Source organism: Neolamprologus multifasciatus, chromosome 2 (genome assembly GCF_963576455.1).
Source record: "Neolamprologus multifasciatus chromosome 2, fNeoMul1.2, whole genome shotgun sequence".
NCBI lineage: Eukaryota > Metazoa > Chordata > Actinopteri > Cichliformes > Cichlidae > Neolamprologus > Neolamprologus multifasciatus.
This window is the reverse complement of record NC_140440.1, coordinates 13,340,064-13,350,133: the sequence shown is the minus strand read 5'-3', so window position 1 is coordinate 13,350,133 and position 10,070 is coordinate 13,340,064.

The window sequence follows — 10,070 nt, the reverse complement described above, 5'->3', positions numbered from 1 at the left end:
TCACTGAATTGTTTTTGGCACCATGTGTCCCTGAATCTCACAAGCAAGCTCTAATTCCTGGCTGAAGACATGGAATGCTGTTATTTAAGGTGGGAAATCAAAATTTGGGAAACAAAATTAAAAACACACACAATTAGAGAAATGCCTTGTTTGAGAAAAAGTTAAAATAACCCACCCACAAACGCACACACACGCAATGAAGAAACAGCTTACATTCATGAACACGTGAAAATTTTCCAGCAAGGTTAAAGCAGCGAAACTTAACATACACCGGTTGTTAAATGATAAAGTTTATCCACTACTAACAAATAAACTCTCTGGGTTGCAGGACAACAACTTGACTTCAAAAAGAAAGACACTGGTATGACAAACCAGTGATGAAACAACAAATTTAGTGGTTAAAAGAGTCAAATTGTGACACATTTTCTTCTGATTGATTAATACAAGTGATTACTGAATGAAATAAAATTCCTTTTTGAATTATTAAACATGATCTTAAGAATTTTAACGTGTACCTGTGTTGTCCTGCCAACTTGGTGGGTTATGAGTTGATTATATAGTGAGAAAAAACAAAAAAAAGGGGGGGGAGAAGGCTGAAGGCCTGGCCCCTCTCTGAATAACACAGCCAAAACAACATCATTTTCCTGTTCGTCTGTTTTTGTTTTGTTTTTGTTTTGTTTTTGTTTTTTCTCTTTATGCTTAATTACAGGCTGCTTTGTCGGCCCGGAAAGCCGAGGCTGACCTGGACTCCTGCTCTCCCCTCTACCATCTTGGCTCTCCCCTCTACCATCTTTGATGTGACCCTGACCAAATGCTACAGCAGCTGGACCCACAACAACAGCCTGAGAATGTCAACAGTGCTGCAGGAAAACGATCTCATGCAGCGGAGACGGAGAACGTTAAATCCAAGGCCCGTTTCACTACACGGGGGAGATTTCCAGACGGCTTCAGCTGACAGAGCTGTGATGAGACGCCTATTAAGCCCGGATGAAAAGTGAGGCCGAGCAAAAGAATGCTGACCTTAACAACTCTGCATTAAAACGGTGCAGGACAGTGACAGACCAACACGGATGATCGGGCAGCAAAAAGGGCGTGCCAGAGACATGAGGAGTAACTGAGGTCAGGAGGCACCTCAGATTGGACAAAAGCACCAGAAGAACATAAGCTGAAGGCACAGGTGTCGGGGCTCAGTCAGGAGCTGACCTCTGAGAAGAGCCGGACAGCAGGGCTGCAGAAGGCCGTGGAGTAAAGCAAGGAAAACATCAATAAACTTCAATCTGACGTGTACGGAAAAGACTCTGAGGTTTCTGCCCTCAGTAAGAGCTCAAGGCATCAGAGCAGAAACTGAGCATGGCTCAGGAGGAGCTGGCTGCTAATCGAACCCATCTGTCAGGCTTCGAGTCCCAGATACAGGACTTGAAATCAGGCCGGAGCTTGCTGGAGCAGGAGGTTGCCAAACCTGACGAGAAGCTCCAACACCAGGAGCAAACCCTGAAGGACCTACAGAAGCAAAAAGGGTCAAGTTAAGGAGGAGCTGGACAAGGAGAAGATGCAGGACACTGGAGAAAAGGACTGCCTCAATTGGGGCCAGAACCAGTATGGACAGAACTTTGGGCAGCAGCACCAATGGACCCAAACGGACTGAAAAGGGGGAGGGCAGGACCCCAGAGAGCGCTTCAGGCCCTCGTTTACCCAGAACACCAGAACAGGAAAGTGATGAACACAAACACACACACAAACACACAAAAACACACACATCTACATACACTGACTCAGAATCAAGAGAAACATACATATGAACACATATCCACTCGTTGATTGACTGAGAAATGACACACACACACGCACACAAATCGAAATGCTGATTCAATTCACTGAGAAGTGATCCACACACACACATACACATGTTTGTGCAATGAAGAGTGATACACACACACACACGCTGATGCAATGAAGAATGCTTTACTAACAAATGCTATGCTGATACGCAAAATGCTGCACACAAACGTCCAAATACAGAATCTGTTACAACAACAAGAAGCCATTGATTGTTTATTGGTTAAATGCATTTCATGTCACCCAGAGGGCATTTGTGTAGATTTAGGGGACAGGGTCTAGAGCAGTTGGGTTATGAAAACAATATCTGTGAGTGATGTCTGTTTATGGCTCAAGGTCTCGACTGAATTGTTTACTGTGCTTCACACAGCCTGATAAGGAGCAATGGTACAGAGTGAAAATGATGAATTAACGGTGTGAGCCTTATTCCGGAGCGCCACATTTTTGTGATTGAGATTTAATTGAAGGAGGAACACACTAAAAAAAAAAAAAGAAAGAAAGAAAAGGGGGCCAGCCCTTGGATTTACGTAAGCATCCCACGTGTATTTAACACAATTGCCTCAGGCTTTAAAGATCTGTACAAAATTCAACAGGAAATCATAGCTTCCCTGTATTTCCTACATTGTTGGCATGCTGGTGAGTGCTGTTGCTCCACAGTAAGAAGGTCCTGGGTGCAAGTCCACAGTCTGGCTAGTTTGCAGTGGTTTCTCTCTGGGTATTCTGGTTTCCTGCCACAGTGAAAAGTCATGCAGCTGTTAGAGCTAGGTTAATTGATGATTCTAAATTATCTGTGAATGTAAGTGTAAATGGTTGTTTGTTTCTAGGTGATAGACTGGTGACCTGTTCGGGGTGCACCCTGCCTCGTAACCTATCACTTCAGGGTTATTTCCCAGCCCTCCTGCAATCAGGATAAAGATAGGAGGATGGTAGTTGTTGTAGACCCATTCAATTTTTATGGTAACCAGAATTTAGACTTTGTTGAACCGTAGGCAATATGAAGACAACATGTAGTATTTAAGGGACCAAGTAGAATTTGGATAAAAGTTATTGAATAGTGTTGAAATAAAATGACAGAATTGTGAAGGATTAAAATATTCCAGGAGCTCAACTTACTCCATCTGAACATGTTTCAATCGTGTTTTATGAACTCAAAATGCACAGGTTTACTGAAAATGGAAAGGTTGTGTTGATTTAACTCAGTTGTTTAAGTTTCTACCAAAGCAAAACATTTGTGTGCAACTAGTGTCCACTATTGAATCAAATAAGTTCAACATGTTTTTTGTCAGTGCAAAAACAAGTTACGGTACCTGTATGCTTACACAATATTGTCCCGGGACGGAGAAAAACTTTCTGGTGAAGTTTTGGTTGATTTTGGGTTTTGCTTAACACTAGGTTGATTTTATCAGTGAGGTTTGGATTGTTTTCTTTCTCTAAGAGAGAGAAAGGTGGTTTTATGTTTGGACATGTTTCCAACGGGCCCCAGTATTTGTTATTATATGAGTATTTTATTGTTTGTTTTTGCTTTTGTTACAGTGCACTGAAATAAGAACATCTGAGAGTGTGATCCACCGGTGGTGATATTTTGGTATTTTGTGAGTTCCTGATTTAACAAATCAGCTCTTTAATCCAGGCCTGAGAGATTGAACCTTAAAGCGCTATAAAACATTCTTACTGAAAACAGTCGCAAAGTATTTTTCTCCATAATTATAATGGGCTTGGGAGAAATTCACTTATATGGGACATTGATCACATGAGAAGTCCTGAGCCTAAAAGGATTGCAGCGAGTCAATCTAGTCCAAAAAACAAGGAACTGTTTTTCCTTTAAAATGATGACGTCGTCTTGCTGGTGATGGAGCCTCGAATAGGTTGCGTGTGAGACTCCATTATCAGCAATATCTGGTATGAATGTGTGTGAATGTATGCATGTGACTGGACTGTGATGGACTGACGACTAAAAGTTTTAACTGACTTGATACTGAGACAAAAACGGTACCGACTTTAGGATTAGTAAATGTCCACAAACAATTCACCCAGCCTGTAAAAGAAGGGTGGATGTTTTGTCTTGCTTTGTTTTGTTTTTGCAGGAGCAGAAGGATAAGAGAGAGCAGAGGGGGAGAATGTAGCTTCACATGAGAGTGTGAACTGCAGACTTAACCCTTTGGTTGCTAATTTTGAGTTACTGATGTTTGCATTAAGAAAATTGTGTTTTATTAGCTGTGTTTCGATTAATGTATCACATTATATTGTTGGGAATGTTAAATGCTAAAGTGAAGAAAAGCTTTGATTTCACTCATGACTGAACATGTTATTATTAACCATAGCAGGCCACTGTAAAGAGTCAATTAACTTTTATAGAAAAAAAAAAAAGCAAAAAAAAAAACTCTATTGATGTCTATGAATAACAGGGGGATGATAGACTTTCACATTCAAAATAGAGATATGTAATGACAAACACTGGTCCACGTCATTTAGGTTCTCCATTGAAATAGTCAATAATTTAGAAAAGTAAGATAGAACCAACAGGGGCATGTGCTGAGATGTGGTGCTGCACAAGAACAAGAGCAAAATAAAGAAAAATTATTGTGTTTAGCTTTGATAAATTCAAATTAAAATGTACTATTACACTCAGAGGATCAATATGAAATTCAATATATGCTAATTTTGTATGAAGTACGTGACTGATAACTGTTCTGTCCTGAGCTTTTGTTTTTACAGCGCCCACTTGACCACACCAACAGTTTCTCGCCACCAAAAGGGGGTACTTGCAAAGAATAGGGAGGAATATCATCAGAAGTGGGAAAGGTAAGCCCCGATGGGGGTGATAACATCATTAATTTCACGTATGGTCAAATTCTTAAAACTTGACCCCAAACATGAAAAATTCTTCAAACATTTAGAGACAGAGTGGAGTTCTAGATAAACATAATGTAGCAAACCACATAAGGATGGAGCGTTGGAATTAATAAGATGGTGAAAAAACACGCAGGAAAAATGTTGATCATGTTGATTATGTTTATTCTAGTGTGCAGAGATTGGCTAATCTGACCAGGAAATGTTATAAAATGGATTGTCGGAACAGTCAGCGTTAAAGTCACCTTTGACAGTCCAGACTAAGATGGCGTTGGACATCTTCAGGGCGGAAAAGGGTTGGTGTGACCAAGGTGTGGTTTGGCTTGTTGTATGTATATTTCAAGATGATATGGCTCTGGATGGACCAGTTACCAGGGCATGGAAGGAGGACAGACTCATTAAATGAGGAGAAGGAATTTTCTGGGGTTGGAGATCCTCTGGGTGAGTGGTTGACTAAAAGCATGCATAAAATAAAAGCTGTCGTTTGTTATTGATTGGTAATAGATTGATAATTGGCCACATTTATAGCTGTATTGACTTGTTGTGGACGTAGTCTACTCCATGTTTAAACACTCTAATTAGCAGATTGAAAATAGTGACATTAAAGGAAGAATATGCAGCACCACCCTGTCAGATGCCAGTGACGGTGGGGCTCAGTGATGAACCAGGTGAGCTGGATTCATGGCTGAATTAAAACATAGATGCCCCTGCTGTGGTCAGTAAGGGATAAAAAGGGTGTGTTTTACTGTTATTTTAGCATCAGCATTATTGCATTATTGCATTGCATTGAACATTTATTGAAGCTATTGATATTACATTAACATTTGTATTACAGTGATTGTTATAACCTCATGTTAATCTTCTATTTACAGGTGTCAAAAGTAGCCAACAAGTTCATGTTGAAGTGAAGTTCATATTAATACAGGTTTTGTTTGTAGACAATTGTGAAGACGCAGGCTCTGGGCGGAGCCAGGAGTTGAACAGATCTAACTCAATTAAATTGATTTCATTCCCTAACACAGGATAACAAGACTGGAGCAATGACACTGGATAGGAGAAAGTCTGATACTTTCTAAGATATGAGGTCACTAACCTGTTCTTTTAATTTTCTAGCTCCGTTGAATTGACACATGTTAGAATTAGAAATGGCCGATTTGTTTTTGATGTCTTTTATTAGAATGAGTGGTTTTAATCATTTTCATACATACCTTGCAAATGTGCTTATAATGAGTTGGCAATCAGTCTTTTGAAGGTCATAAGCTTCGTTCGGCGATAGTCCGGACTGATAAAGTGTAGGAAATGCCAGTGCAGCGGGCTAAATGCAAACACGCTTACACACACATACACTAAATTAGGATAAGTCCTTGGGACATTCTGAATGTTCTAAACCAATTCTGAACCACCAAAAGATCAGTAGACAGCAACATTAGATTGTTAGAGCTGGGAAGAGAGGTGTTTTGGTTTTCTGTCTCTTACAGAGAAAGGAACAGACACCAGACGAGGTCACAGATATACGAGGATCCTTCGCAGCAGAGACAGATACGGTGACTGCTGAAACATCAACTGGGTTCAAGTGTCATGGCATTTTGGGCTCCAGCTAGTCACCTCATGGATGGATCCCATAAACACAGCAATAACCATGAAGGGGTTGACGGAAATCCAGGAACACCAGACCAACAAGGTTCGATAGGCTCTTGGTCGAAAGGGGGACACGTTCCTGTTCCTTTTTCTGGGGAACACAGCGGTGACCCCAGAATACACAGATCATTGTTTGAAATCGGGGCAGAATAATCCCCTGATCTGTGCAACGACTGAAGGGTTGTCTAACCCCTGATGTTGAAGGAAGAGGAGCAGAGGATCACCCGACTGGAAGACACTGGTGCCTACAGCAATAAAATAAAGGCTAAAAGCTCCTCGGACAGAGGTTCTAGTCTGAGTACGTTTGGAGGGTATAAGGTAGCACCGAAATAAAGCTGTGGGAGAACTGGGGAGTGATGGGAGTATCATCTGTACCTACTATTGTTGTTGTAATAAAAGTTTTTCTTGCATCTGAACTGCGCAAACACAGAGGTCATCTCGCATATGGTTCACCCAACAGGGGGACAAAGGGCCTGAGGAGTAAGGAGAAATGAACCCGGCAACACTGGATTGCAGGGTGTAAGTGAGCTCTTTAAGTCTAAAGAGCTCATCAGGGGGAATTGTCGGATTATAATATTATTTTATGCCATGTTAGACCCCTAATTAAAGATTGTGAATTACTATGTAGTTTTAGTTTGCATTATTCTCCTGAATTAGAAGAAGGTGATAACTATTACATTTGGTAAACTGATTTGCATTACATTAGACTGTTGATTTATTGTGAATGAATGATATTGTTTTATGATGCATTATACTGTGCATTATAAGAAATACTGTTCACAGAAAGTCATCGCCTTATTTGTCTGGTTAGAAGAGAACAGAGCATTACTGCCCCATCTCAGCAGGAGCAGATAAACAGGGAGCCAAGGTCGTAGCTTAGGCGCTGTGTGAGAAAGAATGTGAATGTTTAGGCTTTTATGATTAGGTGGGGGCCACTAGAGGCTATAAGAGTTTGATCAAGGCTCCACCATTGAGAGATCTGATGCTGTCTGTTGTATGGTGTCCATCCCCCACACGTGTGTTCATTAAATCATCGTTTGACTCAACCCGGCCGGACCAGTGTGGTTATTTTGGTTTTCCTCTTGTATCCATCCCCGATATTTGAATCTGTAACAGTCATTACAAATACTTCAAGTTTATACAGGGCACGACTTTTTCCTTTTTTTTCTTCTTTTTGTTCTTTTGCCATCAGAATTATTGTCTAAAGGCCAAGAAAGATGCCCAACGGATTTACTTTACCAAATGGATCATCCCAGCCTTACCGTATTGGTCCATTTATTTGACCTTTGTCTTTATTGTTTATTTTATTTTCACTTGCTACACACGGGACAAACATGACTGGGGGAAAGAAAAGGGAGAAAGAAAGAGAGGTAGGGAAAGAAAAACAGCAGGGAAGAGGAACAAAGGCAAAAAACAAAACCAAACAAAACAAAAAGACAAAAAATACAAATATCAATCACCTGGATCACCTGGTGAGAAAGAAAAAAGAGAAAACAAGCAAAAAAAAAGAGAGCAATATAATAAACAACATTATTGCGATGATCTATGTGAATATAACAGTAAATACTAAATATTGAATATTATTGTGCAGCACGTAAGATCGACAGTGCACAGTGTGCTTTGAGTTAGCAGCCAAAAAAGGTGTAGTTTGTGTCAGTGAGCACCTGTGACGATCTGGTAGAGGGTGTGGGGAGCCATAGCCCCGTGCTCCAGGGCATGAAGCAGGTATGGAGGAGTTTCAGGCTCCAGACATCCAGAGGCCCTCAGAGCACAAGAGACCAAGGAAGACCAACAGAGGGGCAGCCGTGCCACTCTCCCAGAAAGAGCTGGGGAGAGTCCCAGATGAGGGGTTGCAGTGACGTGCCTGTGAGCTCCACCGGCAGCCAGCTGTGCCAGAGTGGACCGGGCCTCAAAGGGGGCCTCAGGCTCCACGCCCTGCCAAGCAGCCATTAGGAGTGAGCCGGTGCATACCTGAACGCCCATCCCCGGACACTAAGAACCACCAGTGCACCGATGTCTGAGGGCGTCTGCCACTGGCAGGGGGAGTGGTGGGGGGAGATAGGCTTCCATACCTTAGAGGGCCTGAGATGTCCTCAGAGAGGTGGCGTCTGATACCCAACCTGACATATAGACACAGACAAACAGGCACACACAGACACAAACATCCATTCCCACCCTCATGCTATTATATGCACTTACTCAACACTCACCCAACGTGGAGACAGACATAGAGAGACACTGTACACACAGTCACACTCCCCAAGCGTACTCTAAGCCCCGGGTCTAGGTACCCCTGCCCCTGGAGGGGGAAACTCAACCAAGCCCAGGTAGTGTTACCCTTTTCCCTGCGGTGGAGAGAAGCAGACTGCCCGACGCGGCAGCAGCAGGGAGGCCCCACATTCCAGACCCCAATTGGACGGCCAACTCCTCCTCCCAGCCCTCCACCACCACCACACACACACACAAAACATATTAAGGATTGTACATTAACACAAAACTGTTGTCGGAACCACACCATTTCACCAGAGAAACACACACACACACATGTGAAGAGAGAGAGAGTATGCATGGTATGCAAACAGCTACCAAACAGCCATCATAATTTGTCATACAATCAGAACAGGACAAATCAACAACTGACAATGACTAATTAATATTAGAATCTGTAACATAATGTATTTTGGAGTTTAGTCTGTTACTGTTACTATTTTTACCATTTCTTCTTGGAGCAACTGTAACCCACATTATTTCCTCAGGGATTAATAAAGTATTCTGATTCTGATTGTTTCAGGATGACCTGCCATTATCCAATCACACATCTGCTTACCTGCATCTTTTGCTCGTTTCTCCTCCTCTTCTTTTCTCTTTTTTCTAAACTGAGGACCTGATGGCTTTCAACTTTTCTTGTCCATCTTGGTTTTAATTTGGCACTCCAGTATAAACAGCCATCCCCCAACTCGAGGATCACCACAACATGATCTAACCAGTGTTGGGTAAGTTACTTTAAAATAGTAACTTAGTTACATTACTAGTTACTTCTATCAAAAGTAACTCAGTTACTTCAAGTTACTCGTTACTTTCAAAGTAACTAGTTACTAGGGAAAGTAACTTTGGTTTTACTCAGAATTCTCTTGTTAATGTGTTGCTTCCATAACTTTGCCAGTCTTCTAGCTTGCTTACTTGCCACAAGTGCACTGTGCCACCTACCAATAGAAAGGAAAAGATATTGTGCATGTTTCCACGAGAGAAATCCCACGCCTGGACCGTCATTGACTGCTGCCATGATTCTAGCCTACGTCACAGCGTCATGTGCGCCTTTTACATCCAACACAAAAACTGCAGTCGTGATGCTTTGATTGTACTCAACTTACTGTATTGTAACTCGGAAATTCTGCCTTCTGAATAGGAAGATGTAGGTAACACCAGACTGCAGATGAGCTGCATACAGGGCTGGACGGGGACAAAAAATCGGCCCGGGCATTTTGACTAGAGACTGGCCCACCATTATAGGAAAAATCATAAAGCCTTTGAATGAAAACAAACGCTGTTGTGACAGTGATGTTCACTGTTTTGATGGTATATATGCATCAATCGTTTGTTGTAAGATTGAGATAATTATTTTTTAAAAGCTAGACATTTTAAATGAGAATAAGAAAGAAAAGTATTTCTTTGTGCCCACCTCTCCCTGTTAATGCCCTACCTGGCCCCCCTGGCAAAACTTTGCTAGATCCGCACCTGCACAGTTA